Raw genomic sequence first — 15,450 nt, 5'->3', positions numbered from 1 at the left:
ACCAACTCTGTGGTCCTTGGGGGCAAAGCTCGTGACATGGGCGTTCATCGGTAGATGTTACGTAATAAAAAGTTGCCATCACAGCTTTCTGCATGTCCTCAACGTTGTCGTGATCGTGCAGGGCCTTGCCATAATAATTTGTTACATTCTTAATTAAAGCCTGAGTGAGGCCACCTTTCCCACCAATAGGCCGACCTTTTTCGCCTGGTGCTCGTGGACGGCGTCGCGTGAAGTGCCAAGAGGACCCGCGACATGCGCGGTGCCTTCATCACTTGATGTTTCCGACACAAAACGCGGCTCCAGGTGCGCCTGAATGGTGCGCCCGGTGCTCGTGGACGGCGTGGCGTCGTCGCGTGAAGTGCCAAGAGAACCCGCGACACGCGCGGTGCCTTCATCGCTTGATGCTTCCAGCGATGCAGAGCGCGAAGTAGAAGGTTCAGAAGAGCCCCCGTGCTCGCTCACGATGTTTCGTCCGCGTGTGAAGTGCTCGGCAGCGGCTCTGGAGCGGTGCCACCAACAGTCGTAGCCGCGCACGAAGTACTCGCCTGCGAGCCCGTAACTTCGTCAGTGCGCTGCACATCAGAAGTAATTGAAGCAGACGACTTCTTCTTCTTCACCATCGGCGATTTTCGCTTACGGGTGCCATAGGCACGCGCCGTCTTGTACTTCAGAGGTCGCCGACCCATGACCGCCAGTGAAAGCCGCTTCCGAAACTATGCTCCGCGCGTACTGACGAACATGCCGGCCGCGTAATCCGTATTCGAAACTAAGCTCTGCGCAAGAGACAGTCACGGCGAGCCGAGGTTCTCTGCTAAAAAAAAGCCTCAAATGACTAAAACCCATCGTACACGACGAGCAGCGGAGCCGCAGAGTCGAGAGGCACGCGTTAGCAGACGACGCACCCGCCAAGGAGACCAACTGCGCAGCGCGCTGCTGTCACGTGACGTGCGGAGCCAATCTGAAATCACCGCGCGACCGTGAAACTTTTGCTTTTTATACGTTTGTTTCCGCTCTGAGGAGACCGCTGAAGCGGGAAATTTGAAGTCGGAGGAACGCGCTTTCCATAGAAACCAAGATGGCCGCGCTACGTTGGGCGGTTGCAGAGAGATCGGGCTTGAAAAGCGGCGTTTTTTCGCTACTTGGAAGAAATTTTCCGCCACCCTTGATCATCAAAACAATGATTTGGCGCACTTCTTGATGGTTTTCGACGATGAAAATTTGTAATCACACAAAATATCACTTGTAAAAGCAGAAAATAAATATTTAAAAAAATCGTTTTTTTGACCATTTTCCGCGAGTTGAAAGCCGCGTCCCCCCTTAAGTGTTCTTAATAGCGAACGGGGCCAGCAAACAAGGAGATGAGGCACACAGGGCAGGTGGCGCTGGTGTGTACAAGGAGGCAAGTGGGTGCAGGGGAGGGGGGGGGGGAGTTCGTACCCACAAGGTGTGATAAGCCCATTGTAGAGCTAAAGGACTGACTGTCATCACTGGTTTCAAGAGGGTTCAAGTAGTAAATCACATCGTGCAGCCCTATTTGTCAAGCGTATCAGCGGTTAGAGCGCCACTTCCTCTCAGGAATGGCACACTCACTGTCTTATAACGTGATGTGTGCGCACTATGGCTGGCCCATTGTACTGTCCTCATTGACGGTGGTGGACCCACTGCTGGCCACGTGAAAGCAGCGCTTTGCAGAAACGCTAGACTCGGTCAACACAAGCACTGTAGCTGTCCCTAAAATGTCCAGACTTCCCCGTAACGTGGGGCAATGCACTTAATGGGACAGGCAGACTTCGACTTTGCCGAGATGCATGGGCACGTGCGTTGACATACCTTTTCTCGCGACAGTAATGCAGCACGCTTGACGATGCCTGGTCCCCGGGTCAGCGACGAATGCCACGCTGAGGCAAGGCCGGCTCGTTAAGGCATTAAGTGAGAGGTGACAACAATTGGTTTCGGAAGGTGTGACGAAACACCTCATTGCCCAAGATCGTTGACTGGCTGTAGGTGCCAAGCAGCATAGTCAACGCTACCGGTCGGTGAGGCGAAGTTGGCACGTGTGTCGTAGAGTATGTCCAGCAAGAACCAACAGCGAAGGGTAGAAAGGCTGTTCGACGGACCGCAATTCAACCAGCAACACTGAGGCAAGAATCAAAAATGAGCCCCAGGCCTGGACCAATGATGAAGCCGAAATACGACAATTTGTGCTGCGACAATTGGTCGCAGTAACATGCGGTGAAGGTCTTTGCCTAAAAAACTGCAAGACAGACGATCCAGAGGAGCCACGAATGTGAGATCAGACAGAGCTTTAAGAGCCATGTCCTCCCCATCATGGACGTGTGCTTATCAAGTAGCGCGTGGAACACATGGAAACTGGCCATGAGGAGAAACAACCCAAACGGGGTATTTGGATGTATTTTTGTTAGCCCATTGATGCTGCGCTGAGCCTTTCTTTTCCTCGCTAAACCCATGGATTTGTGAGGGTGTTTTCGGTTTCTGATTATCTCTGCGTGTGAACATTTTTGTTTCACCTCCATAAACGTAATGCCTCTGTTTTCCTCGAACTTGCATCACCTGCTTGGTGAAACCATGGCTCAAGGAGACTCTTTAACCAGAAAACGTGGCCTTTAGCTTCCTCCGTGAAAAAATGCCACAAAGACCCCAAAGGAACGAATCTGTAGTCAGCAAGATGCTTATTTATTAACCCACACATGCCGATCTTCGAAATTACACCCTTGCTGAAGGCCTTCTCAGAGTATTGCTGGCTTATAATCTTTGTTGGGACATTTGTACGTTTTTTCTTCTCTAGAGCTTTAGCTAGGCACGTGCTGCGTGCACACCTTGATGGATACCTTGGTTGCATACCTTGACGTTTTCATGAGTATATACCATATCTACACCAAACGGTAGCACGACAAAATCCAGATGGCATTCCTAGCTATTATAGCTATTTCCATATGATGGCCGCCCTGGGACCGGCTAAACTGGCTCGCATGTAACTAAAGACTATAGTGAGTTCCTGCTGCCATCTGTGCGAGATTGCTCGTATGTAAGGCAGTTGTCCATGCCAGTGATCCCATACAGCCAGCTTTACTGTACCCTACGATACACCTGGGGCCATATTACGGAGCTGTCAAATAGCAATGTTGTCAAAAACGTGTCATATAGCCTCACTCCTATTGGTCGGTCGTGGCCGGCGGCCATTTTGCTTTTTTGCATCATGGGTGGCTGCAGATCACGTGAGTGATCTGGCATAAGTGGTGACGCTGTACACCTAATTATGCAGGCGCAAATTGGCAGTTTTTTGTGACATCCTCGAAGCGGTCAATTTGACCGTTGCGTTTTTGACAGAAAATGGAAGCGGTGTACGCGGCCATACAACTGAGGCGGCTGCGCTGGCGCGAGCTACGGCGAAGGAGTGCGCACGAAGGCGCATTTTGACTTGCCAGACAAGCTGTTTTGACGCCTTTTTCGACTGGAGAAGCAGACTGTGGAGTGGCTGTGCGACGAAGTCGCCGATGAACTGGGAGGTGCACGTGCTAGCACGTTGTCGGTGCGGCAGCAGGTGCTATGTGCACTGCGGTTATTTGCCACGGGCGGCTTTCAACCTGCCGCTGGTAGCGAGGCGAACTTCGGCATCACACAACCAATGGTAAGCAAATGCGTACAGCAGGTGTTGGAGGCAAACTGCAAAGTTAGCGCGCAGAAGGGGTGGGTTCTCACAGTCATCTGTGTGCCACAGCTACATATAAATAAGACATGCTTATGCTGACAAAGCACATTATTTTTTGCAGAAAATCGCACTTCGTGGTCGTCTTTTGTTTCCCAAGGGAAAAGAAACAGACAACCACACATCACATACTGCAACACTTCAACTTTTGGCATTTTTGTCATTGACCGAAAGAGCCAAACAACACAGACTTCAACAAGTTGTCTTCGTCGATTTCGTACCAAGCGCTTCTTGCAAGTTCACTCGGTAGGCACGTAGCCTTCGCTGCATTCGTTTAAATTTTTCTGCGGATTTAAGTCAACTGCACAGCAGCTTGGTTTCAGATTTCAACAATAACACGGCGTGGGATCAGCTGCTTTCGTGCAAAGCGGCTTGACATTATACCAGTGTCAGCGCTTCCCTGCGGCAGCAAAAGTTACCCACCAGCAAACTTAATTGCACAACTTCATACAGATTCAGTTTTCCTTAACATTTTCCAATTTTAAACACAATGTTTTGGCAAAATAAAATATTAGTAATTTTGACCGCTGCTTATTTCTTATTTCTTTATACAGAAACTTAACAGACGGTCCCTAACCCTGAAAATAAATGCTCTCGAAGCACCACCCTGCTGTAATTGGCTGATTCCTCATTGCGTCAAGCGGTGACGACAAATGTGATCCAGCGTACGTGCTGCAGGAGGTTGATAGCATGCAGGTTACTGACGGAGTTCTCCCATGTCAGCTGCTCAAAAATGATAAAATGGAGCGAAGGCTTCCATCATATACGGTGCAAAGGTGCCGTGAGCGAAAATGAGATGTGGTGCGTCGCCTGTAAGTATTTGAGAAGGCTTCTAATTAATCAACGGTGCCGGGAAAAGAAGCGAAATGTCAGTTATGATTATGGAAAGAAGTTGAGGTCAAGAACAGAAGCAGTGAGACATCTCAGAGCCAAAGTAAAAAGCTTGGATCGAACCATCGCTCAAATGAAGCAAGAGAAAGAGGATATTAAAGAAAGTACTGTGCTATAAGGATCTAAAAGCTACCACAGAAACAAAGAGTTGCAATCATGCAGTGTTTTGAGGCTGGAAGCTGAAAATCTGTCAAAGGGATGCGCTATAATCCAGAGTAGATGTTAGAATGCATTACAATGCACATGAAAAGTCCACGTCTCTACGAACATGTGCGAAAACAAAAACAGTTGTGCTACCTAGCCACATTGTCTCAAGAAGTATATGAAGAAATATGAAAGCAGATTTGGATTCAATGCAGCAGTACTTTCTGGCATATCAAGAAAAACGCAAGAGATGACTGAATTTGAGTGCCATGGTGGCCTCATTGTCGACGAGTTGAAGCTTGCAGAAACCCGAGGCAGCGGCTGTCGTTGTGCCAGTGGCTCCCATCCACGTATGAAAGCGGGGTAATAGACTTTCACCATTTTGTCACCAGGATGCGCGAAAAGAGCGACTACCTCGTCGCAAATAGGGAATGCCGACCAAACTCCGCTAACCTTCGAAATGCCCCGAAACACGTTGAAGGGCGCTCGGAGTATCCCCGTGAAGACATCAGGTGCAGAAAAGCAGCGATGCACTGTCATGCTTGCTGTGACGGCCAACGGGTATCCCCGACCAGGTAGTGGCCAAGAGTTTTAAGAACACTGGCATATCCAACGCTCTGGATGGAACGGAAAACGACTTTCTTTGAGACCACGAAGATGCCCCCAGTGATGACATTGCCGTTTACGACAACGAATCTGCAGCAACAACAGTAAGGATTCGGACTCGGAATAAATTTTAGAATAAGAAAAAATAAAAGGGCAATGTGTAGTTCATGTGATGCCAGTGCAATGTGTGCGTTTATTTCAAAGGTAAGCCTTACTTAACTTCTATTTTTGGTTATGATCGTGATAGCTATTGTAAGAAGTCTGACCTGCAACTTGTTTGCATTTTAGATCCTCAAAAAATTTTTTGTGGAAACTTTACTCCGTGTAATGATCGCACCCTAAAATTTGTGTCAATTTTTTTAGAAAAAAAAGGGTGACCATTATGCGAGTAAACACAGTATTCACCGGCTACGTATTGGACTATGGCGTCATAAGCAATTTTTGCTTAGGTTGTGAACTCGGTCCGAAACCTGACGCAGAGGAATACGAAGACTGGGAAGAAAAGCACCGGGCAGATGCCAGAAAAACACCGACTGCAAATCGGGTCAAATGGAGGTTGAGGCAGGCCTCATTTTAATTCAGAGATCTATTGAGCGCCACAACCTCCACTACATGACTGTCCTCTGCAATGGGGACAGTCGCACGTTTGATGCCATAAACCAGGTGCAAGTTTATGGGTTTATCCCAGTCGAGAAAGAAGAGCGCGTCAACCACGTAAAAAAAAAATGGGAACAGCTCTTCGCAATCTCGTTCAGAAGCACAGAACCGAAGATGGTCGAAACTAAGAAGGTAAAGGCCGACTAACGAGTGATTTGAATTCAAAATTGAGTATGTATTACGGTCGTGCTCTCAAGTCGCATGAAGGCGACGTAAACAACATGAAAAGGGCAGTCATGGCCTTGTATCACCATGTGACATCTACGGATAATCACTCTGACCACTCGTTGTGCCCAACTGGCAGGGATTCACGGTGCCGGCACAATGCCGCTATTGCAAAAGGAGACCCAGCACCTATTTCTGTGTTCCTATGTCAACTTTTTTTTTTTTGGATGGGGCGTTCAGGACGGGAGCAGTCGCATACCGCGTCGGCTCCGTGACAGATCGCAATCAATTGCGATACACCAACTTTTCCCCCTGCAAGCCTGGTATCATCGTCTCCAGGAACCTCAGCGGCACCCGTCTACACCACGTTTGTTAAGGTGGGGCCAATTTTTGACCACTTTTCGGTCATTTGAAGCTTTCATCACGCCGCGGTGGTGCTAAGCCTAACGGCGCCGAGGCCTGCGATGGCCCCGGTCGGGGATCCCTCGGCTCTGGCGGCTCCAAATCAAGTCACCGGATACGACTGACCCGCAGTCCTTGCAGATCGTAACAATGGATACCCATCAATCCGAGGATACGACTCAAGGCGAGGATCCTCTACCAACCGAGGACAATTACCTCCAAGATATGGTCCGCGTCTGGCGCGGAAAGAAGAACGCGGCGGCGGCATCGAGGGACGCTGGTGCTGGTGCCACCCAGCAACAGGCGCCGGCTAGCTCTGCGCATATGCAGGGCGGGAGTACGCTGAACGCAGCCTCAAAGAGCTCCAAGCAACTCCGGTGGCAGCCGCAGAACACGCCGCGCATTGAAAAAGATGACATCGTCGTGGTGCTGAAACCAAGAAACACGGTCGACCTCGAGGCAACTTTTGGTCCTGGACGAGCCGGCGCTGCAGTCCGCAGCATCCTCGGGGACAACGCAAATGCTGGACTTGAGGTGTGCCCCGTTTGGGACCAAAACGTCCTTGTATGTGCACTGAAATCTGTCGACGCCGCGGAGAAGCTACTCCGGGATATTGTGCTGCTGGTAGGGGAACGCGCGCTACCGTTCCGGGGACACCCTACACTCTCCGGTGCGTTCTGTCGAGGTGTCGTGACTGTTTTGCCAGACGAAACGTCTGAAAGCGTTAAACGAAAACTCAGTGCGGAACAAAATGTGGTGTCTGTGCGCAAGCTAGTGGGAACCCCGGTTGCGGTGATCACCTTCGCGGGGACCAAGGTGCCACGGACGGTGTTGTACAGCTACGAACGGCTCCCTGTTCGCCTGTACAAGAAAACAGTGCCAGCATGCCACCGCTGTGGCACAGTGGGCCATCGGGCCGATGCGTGCCCGCGACCGCAGCCGGGCCGCTGCAAACGCTGCGGAGTCCAGGTTCCCGATGCCACTCCTGACGGCCCGGCAGAACTTGACTGTGTTCCGAGCTGCCTCATCTGCGGAGGCAGCCACCCTACCGGAGCTCCTGGCTGTGCCGGGCGGTTCCGGAAAGCCATCAAACCGAGCTCCCCATCCGGATCCAAACCAAAGACAAAGACGGGGCCCAAGCAGGCTCCTCCGCCCAAGGCCAAGAAAGCGCCAGCTGATCAGGAAACCAAGGCCAAACCCGGCACATCGAAACCTGTCAAGTCCGCGACCCAGGCGGTGCCCCCGGTCCTCAACGCCAGGGACTTCCCGCCCTTGGCACCCGTCCAACCACAGGTGAGCAGTTGGAGTAGGGCAGTCTCCGGGCCCCCTACCCGTCCCTCCCCTACCGAAACCGCCCTACAGCAGCAGGTAGATGAGCTCAGGCGCCAGAACCAAATTCTAGCGTGCAAAATTCAAGAATTAGAGGCCAAACAGGCCGGGTCATCCGAACCAATGCAAGAAGCTGAGCCAGATGACGAGGATGACGGACCATCCATAACATCTTGCCTCACTAGCGTCTCGCGGCAGTGCGGAGACACGGTAGTTGGATCTGCTGGTCGCGTCGCCGGCCTAGAGGCACTGCAGCGCCAAACCGAGCAACTGGAGGAGCAAGTGGTGGCCCTCCCGCATCAAATCATGTCAGCAGTCCGCGAGTCTTTCCAGGACATGTTCAAGGCAGCTTTAACGCAAGCAATTCCCGACCTTATGGCCCAGGTCACTGACTCGGTCCTTAAAGCCGTGCAGCCCTGGGTCAGCACCCAAATTAAGAATGCCACTAGCTGCGAATCCCCTCACCTCAAACGTAAGACAGCTTCCCGCCAGGCAGCGGAGGAACATGGTTCAGGCTCTGCAGCTGGTGGGTCGGTGCGGCCAATCACTGGGGTTGCGCTGGCTGCCGGCCAGAGCTAGTCCGCTTGCCCGTAAATAAATAGAACAAAATGGCTAGCAGATCTAATAGGAATGATAAAAACCTTGAAAAATTCTAGATCATCCAATGGACCTGCAGGGGTTTCAGAGCTTGGAAAAAACGGCCACACCTCCAGCTCCACCTGCAGTCCCTAGGAGACATGCCGGCACTCATTGCCCTGCAGGAGCCCGGCATAGACGCTAAATTATCGGGCTACAGCACCTTTCCGGGGGGCGCCTCTACGTGCATCTTGGTGAATAAAGCTTACACCGTGGTTCAGGTCGACTTAGACTTGAGTACCGAGCAAGAATATACAATGGTCCGGGTACTGCCTCTCACACGCCGCGACCCGTCAATACATATCCTCAACATATACTGCCCTCCGCATAAGCCGCGCGAACTTTTAATGAAATCTTCCTTCGCGCGATAAAAATGGCAGCCAAAGAGCCTCTAGTGATCGTTGGAGACTTCAATGCTCCCAGCCTTCATTGGGGCTACCACTTCGAACAGGCAAGAGGACGTAAGCTGGCGGAGCTCATCTCCACCCTCAGCCTCACGTTGCTTACGGACCCGGCGTATCCCACCCAAGTGGGGAATTCGGTAACCCGCGACACGTGTCCCGACCTTTCTCTCGTTAAAAATGCTAGAGCGGCTGCTTGGGAGAACTTGGGCGATTCTCTAGGCAGCGATCATCTCCTTCTCCGGATTACACTCATGGCGAAGGCAGCGCGCAAAAAATGGGGTCAGGCCAAGCTGACCGATTGGCACAAATTCCGAAATCACACTATCCCTCCCGTACTATTTTCCGGCGGCTACGCGGAGTGGGCTAACCACATATATACAACATTCAGAAACAACATGTCACAACACTACAAACCACCGAAGAGATCCCCACAGTGGACACCCACCTCCTGCATTTGTGGGAGGCGCGCCGGAGCTTAACTAAACGGTGGAAAAAGCATAAAACTAATCGCAAATTACGTGACCGCATAGCCAAACTCACAGAGCAGGCTGCAGCGTATGCTGCCGAACTCTCAGATTCAAATTGGATAGCACGCTGCGACGCCGCAGCTCATCAAATGAGCTCGAAGGGGACGTGGCGTCTCTTTCGCAGTCTAATCGACCCCTCCCAAAGGAGAGGGGAGACGCAAAAGCAGCTCCGGCGGGCTCTGCAAGGGTATCAAGGTACGACGGCGGAACTTGCGGACACTCTGTGCGACAGATATCTCTGTCGTACGGAGGACCCGCCTCGGCCTGAGTACATGTACTCTGGCAGGCATAATGAAACACTTGATGCCCCTTTTAAGTTGCACGACCTTAATGCGGCCTTAGCAAAAATGCGCCGGCGTACGGCTCCGGGACGGGATCACATAACAGTGAACCTGTTGGCGAACCTACCGGACCCAGCCTACCTCCATTTATTAGAATACATCAACCAGATCTGGGACGGGCGTCCACTCCCTCCCGAGTGGAAAACGTCACTTGTGACGTTTATCCCTAAAACAGGTAAGGCTGTGAATACGGACAACCTGAGGCCCATATCACTGACCTCATGTGCGGGCAAGCTTATGGAGACGATGGTTCGGGATCGCCTCTCTCCATACCTGGAGAGTAAGGGCGTCTTTGCAGTCACCCTGTTCGGGTTTCGCCCCCACATGTCTGCACAGGATGTCCTTCTCCAGCTGCACAGGGATGTAATACGACCCATAACTATGCAACACAACGACAAAGCCATCCTCGCCCTTGACCTGAAAGGGGCTTTCGACAATGTTAAACACGGAAGCATCCTGGCCAACTTGAGTTCTACCGATTGTGGGGCTAGGGCCTACGCGTATGTAAGAGATTTCTTGACTAATCGCCAGGCCTTCCTTCGGATTGAGGGCGAGGAATACGGCCCTTACATGATGGGAACACAGGGTACCCCTCAGGGAGCGGTGTTATCACCGCTCCTGTTCAACATAGCTATGATGCGCCTCCCAAGCCAACTGGCCCGGGTGGAAGGCATTCAACACGCGTTATATGCAGATGACATTACAATTTGGACCACTGAGGGTAGCCTTGGGAACATGGAGGCCCGTCTTCAGCAGGCCGCTTCCATAGTCGATGCGTATGCTATGGACTGTGGACTCCAATGTGCTCCAGCGAAATCAGAGCTTCTGCATGTCAGAGCGAAGCCAAAGGATAGGACAGCAATTCACATCTCTCTGTCAGGAGGTCCTATTAGAGAGGTGGAGGAGCTCCGTATTCTGGGCCTTTTCATTCACCACAGACTCAGACCGGACTGCACCATTGTGAACCTCGAGTAGGCGAACAGGTAGGGCGTATGATCCGCCGCGTTTCCAACAAGCGGGGCGGTCTGCTGGGCAGGGACGCGCTTCGGCTCGTCTATGCCTTAGCCGGATCCTCTACGCCGTGCCATATCTCCGCACTACTAAGCAAGACGAGGCGCGAATAGACGCCATCATCAGCAAGGCAACTAAGCGAGCCCTGGATCTCCCGGTGGCTACCTCTAATGCCAAACTGAAGGCATTGGGGGTGCTAAACTCCTACCAGGAGCTGCAGGAGGCCCACCTCGTGAACCAATACACGCGGCTCATGCAGACGGCCCCTGGGCGCCGCCTGCTAAACCGCTTACACATCCAACACGACTGCACTCCAGAGGAGACGGAGCGTATCCCGGTACTGTGGCGCCATATGCTCTGGGTCTCCCCGCTCCCCCGTAACATGGACACCGACATGCACGAAAACAGACGACAAGCGCGGGCTCGGGCTCTTGAGAGACAACACGGCTCCCGACCCGGTGTATATTATGTAGACGTAGCAGGACCGTCGCCCACGGGATTTTACACGGCCGCTGTTGTTCACCAGGAAATGCACGTCGATGGAATCTCTTTTCGAGCCCCGAATTCAATGCGAGCCGAGGAAGTAGCGATAGCGCTCGCTGCCGCCCACGCCAATTCGAGAATCATCATTACGGACTCCCGAAAAGCATGTGATCATTACTTGGCTGGGGAGATCTCCCCCTTAGCTACTTGCATTCTACGACGGACTGCCACTGATCCAACACCGAAAAGAATCATTTGGGCTCCTGGCCATCAGGGCGTACGAGGTAATGAGGCCGCTGACGCTGATGCTTATTTACCGGGCTCCTCATCCCAGCTCTTCTGGCTCGGAGACTAACCAGCCGCTGCTGCGATTCAGGGAAATAATAACGCATTATAGCGACAACCACCGCCTTTTCCCGGCCCCTGCTAAGGGGCTGAGTAAGACGGAGGAGCGAACTTTAAGGCGCCTGCAGACAGGTACTCTGCTCTGTCCTGCAATCTTAAAGCATTACGATCCTAACACGGATGGGCGATGCCCGCACTGTGGGGAGACCTGTGATATCTTCCACATGGTGTGGGCATGTACTCAAAATCCCCCCCTCCCCCCTTCCCCTACCCCTTCCAGAGTGGCACGGGAGACTGCCCTCCTCAACTGCTCCTCGCTTGAGTCCCAAAGGGCTCTGGTGACACGGGCGAGAGACGGGGCATTGTCATGCGATGTCCCGGACTAGGGACGCCGACCATGCAGCGGGGCCCCTCTGTGGCTCCCAAACTCTATTGCAGCAATTAAATGTTTTCACCACCACCACCATGTCAACTGTTCTGTATTATACAGTAAAAGCTCGTTAATTCGAACTTCAGTAATTCGAATTTCGGGATAATTCGAACCGTACTACTTGGTCCGGCCTAGCTCCATAGAAGTCCATGTATAAAAAAGCCCGTTAATTCAAACGTGAGTTGGTTCTGCCACGGTTAATTCGAACTACGCGCCGCCGCGCCTGGGCGGCGTGCCGCCTGGCACATGGCCAGAGCAGGCCTTGTCGCGAGGCTGCAGCGGCTGAGTTGCCTCCAAAATGGGGGAGAGAAGGTAAAAGCGGGTAAAACCGGTGCCAGCACCCGGCGCATAGGCTGGAGGGCAAGGGGTGGCAGCTGTGGCAACAGCTACGCGCCCTCTCTCTACCTCCGAGAACTGCGGTTTCCGGTTTTGAGCCGCCGATCGCAGAGGCCTAAGAATCTTGTCGTATAGCTGCAGTTGTTAACCGATGGATGGCGCAACCAGCACAAAAAATACAGCGAATCCAGTACATCGCAGCTCCGCTAGCACTCGACTGTAGCTGCCGTTATTAACCGATGGATGGCGCAACCAGCACAAAAAATACAGCGAATCCAGTACATCGCAGCTCCGCTAGCACTCGAGAATTGAACGAATAGGAGGAGCCTTCGTCAACGTCTTTGTCCTGAACTCGCGGTGGTCTCGGCCGCTTTCGGCAGCCTCGAGTTTTCTGGTTTTCGGCGCGCTTACGACCTTTGTTGTGCGGATCGCTTGAAAAGTTAGGCCTCGGTGGTGTGCTTCGCCGTGCTGACGTGCGGTTTCAGAATGGCGTGCACCCGCGGTAAATACCGCGCCAAAACACTGAAGGATAAATGCGACATCTTACGGGAAGTGGACGCCGGAGTCTTGTCGAAACAAGAAATCGCCAAGAAGCATGGAATACCGAAGAGCACGCTGTCCACTTACATAAAAAATAAGAGGGCGATTGAAGACGCCTTAGAGGCAGAAGTTGCCAGCGAAAGGAAGAGGATGCGGCTGGCAAAGTACCCCGACCTCGAAAAAGCGCTTCTCCACTGGATTAAGGAGATGCGTGCTCAGGACATACCGCTGAGTGGCCCCGTCATATTGGCGAAGGCAGCGGACTGACTTCGCCCTGCGGCTGGGCTACGACGACTTCGCAGCTTCAGATGGGTGGCTGCACCGCTTCCGTGAAAGGTACGACCTTGTGTTTCGTGCGGTGTCAGGGGAGATGAAGGCTGTTAACTTGGAAACATGTGAAAGTTGGCGCTCCGAGGTCCTACAAGGCTACCAACGGAAGTACTCTCCGCAGGACATTTTTAATGCTGATGAGATGATGAGACAGGCTTATTTTTCAAGTTACTGCCCGCCAAAACGATCACGTACAAAGATGACAAGTGTACGGGGGCTAAACGAAGAAAAAGAGCGAGTAACGGTGATGGTTGCGGCAAATATGACCGGAAGTGAAAAGCTACCGCTGTTCGTGGTAGGAAAGTCGAGCAATCCTCGCTGCTTCAAGAACATCAGGTCCCTCCCAACAGACTACGCGGCAAACAGGAAGGCTTGGATGACTGGAGAGCTGTTTAAGCAGTGGCTCATGAAGGTAGACAAGAAGTTCGAGCGCTGTGGCCGCAAAATCCTTCTTCTTGTCGATAACTGCTCTGCGCACAAGATTGAAGTTCAAACGAATGCCGTTGAGTTGGCCTTTCTTCCAGCCAACACAACGGCAGTGCTGCAGCCCATGGACCAGGGCATTATAAAAAATTTGAAGACATTTTATTGGCGCCACATACTAGAAAGAATTATTCTATACCAGAATTATGAAGTGACGCTCTTGAGTGCACTGCATATGCTTGTGCGTGCTTGGGAACAAGTGACAGGGGCTACAATAGCCAATTGCTATCGCCACTGTGGCTTCACCACGCAAGGCGAGCACGTGGACGAGCCACCTGCGCACGGAGACTGCGTCACTAGCGTCACCGCTCCCATGTCGGACGTTCTGAAAGACGTTTCCTTTGCCGACTACGTAGACGTGGATGCGAGCGCAGTTGTCTGTGGTGTGACCACAGACGAGGACATCATTTCCCAAGTTAAAAACATAGAGCCTGTCGCTGCCACTGACGACGACGAGGAAGACGACGAGGCACCGGTGCGGCCCTCCGCTGCGGAAGTCATGGCCGGACTTAATGCCGCCCGCCTGTTCTTCAGTTTTGAAGAAAGCGAAGAGGAAGCCTTCCGCAACATTCGCTCTTTAGAGCAAAAAGTGCTTGCTGTTGCCTTCAAAGAAAAAAAGCAGACCACAATTACGGATTTTTTCAAACATTAAATTGAACTGGCGCCATGCCCTGCTGCTTCCTGGTCGCGGTGTCCTGTTTTTCTTCATTGCTTTCGTTAGTTCGAACTTCGTTTAATTCGAACTGAGATGGCGTCCCCTTGCAGTTCGAATTAACGAGCTTTTACTGTATTGAGGTGTTTCAAATTTTTACTGATCATGTATAGTGCCTTATTTCCTTGTTTTTGTTTGTCCCCTTTTAAATTTGATCTTGATGTTTTGCCGCCCTCCTTACACAATGCCCTACAGGCCTGTAAGGTATTTCAAATAAATAAATAAATAAATAAACATAGCTACAATTTACCACAGGATGTAGCTCGTGCACTGCTGCCAGTTTATGAGCGGCTTTCTGAAACAAAACTGCTGGAAAGGTGTTTCCATGGGAAAACACAAAACTCTAATGAGAGTTTTCATTCTGTCCTCTGGAATCTGGTGCCAAAAGAGCGTCACTCCTCACTGTTTGCCGTTGAAGCAGCTGTCGCTGAGGTGGTGCTTCGCTTCAATACAGAGAGCCAGAATGCAGCTGCCACGACACCAGGAGAGCTAAAAACAATTATGCCAAGAACAGGCCTCAAGAGGGCTACGGAGAAAGATGTTCGTCGAAGTCGCAAATGTGACAAGAAACAAGAAAGTTCAAATGCGTTGAAGAAGAGTGTGAAACGAAAGCACCGGGACTCTATGCACCCAGATTATGCTCCTGGGGTATACTGATTGTATTTTTCTAGCACCACCTATGCTCATCCCCACAGACAAGAACAACAGAAGAAAATAGGATAAAAGAAGAGCTCACAAGGGTACCCCAGCCAAATCCTGAACATTGAGCAACGCTGTTCTCCAGACCCTCCCACAGCACTGAAGGAAGAACGAAAGAGGGGCTGTCATTCTGTACGCAGTTGGTGTAAGCGAAACGCCGGCAAAAACCTTTAATGACTACAAAGTTCAGATATGCCACGTTTCTACTATCAAACTCAGGCAAAAACACCACACACGATATCGCCTGGGATT

General features: G+C 51.7%; 1 protein-coding gene and 1 pseudogene across 3 annotated transcripts in view; one reads left to right on the top strand and one right to left on the bottom strand.

The window, feature by feature from the left end:
- LOC144111257 (uncharacterized) overlaps nt 1-15,450 on the bottom strand; it is a 168,328-nt gene that overhangs the window by 115,888 nt on the left and 36,990 nt on the right. The window lies entirely within an intron of this gene.
- LOC144111255 (uncharacterized) lies at nt 6,655-9,728 on the top strand (annotated as a pseudogene).

This window comes from Amblyomma americanum, chromosome 11 (genome assembly GCF_052857255.1).
Source record: "Amblyomma americanum isolate KBUSLIRL-KWMA chromosome 11, ASM5285725v1, whole genome shotgun sequence".
Lineage (NCBI taxonomy): Eukaryota > Metazoa > Arthropoda > Arachnida > Ixodida > Ixodidae > Amblyomma > Amblyomma americanum.
Note: the sequence above shows the minus strand (reverse complement) of the source record. Positions and strands in the feature narration are given on the sequence as shown.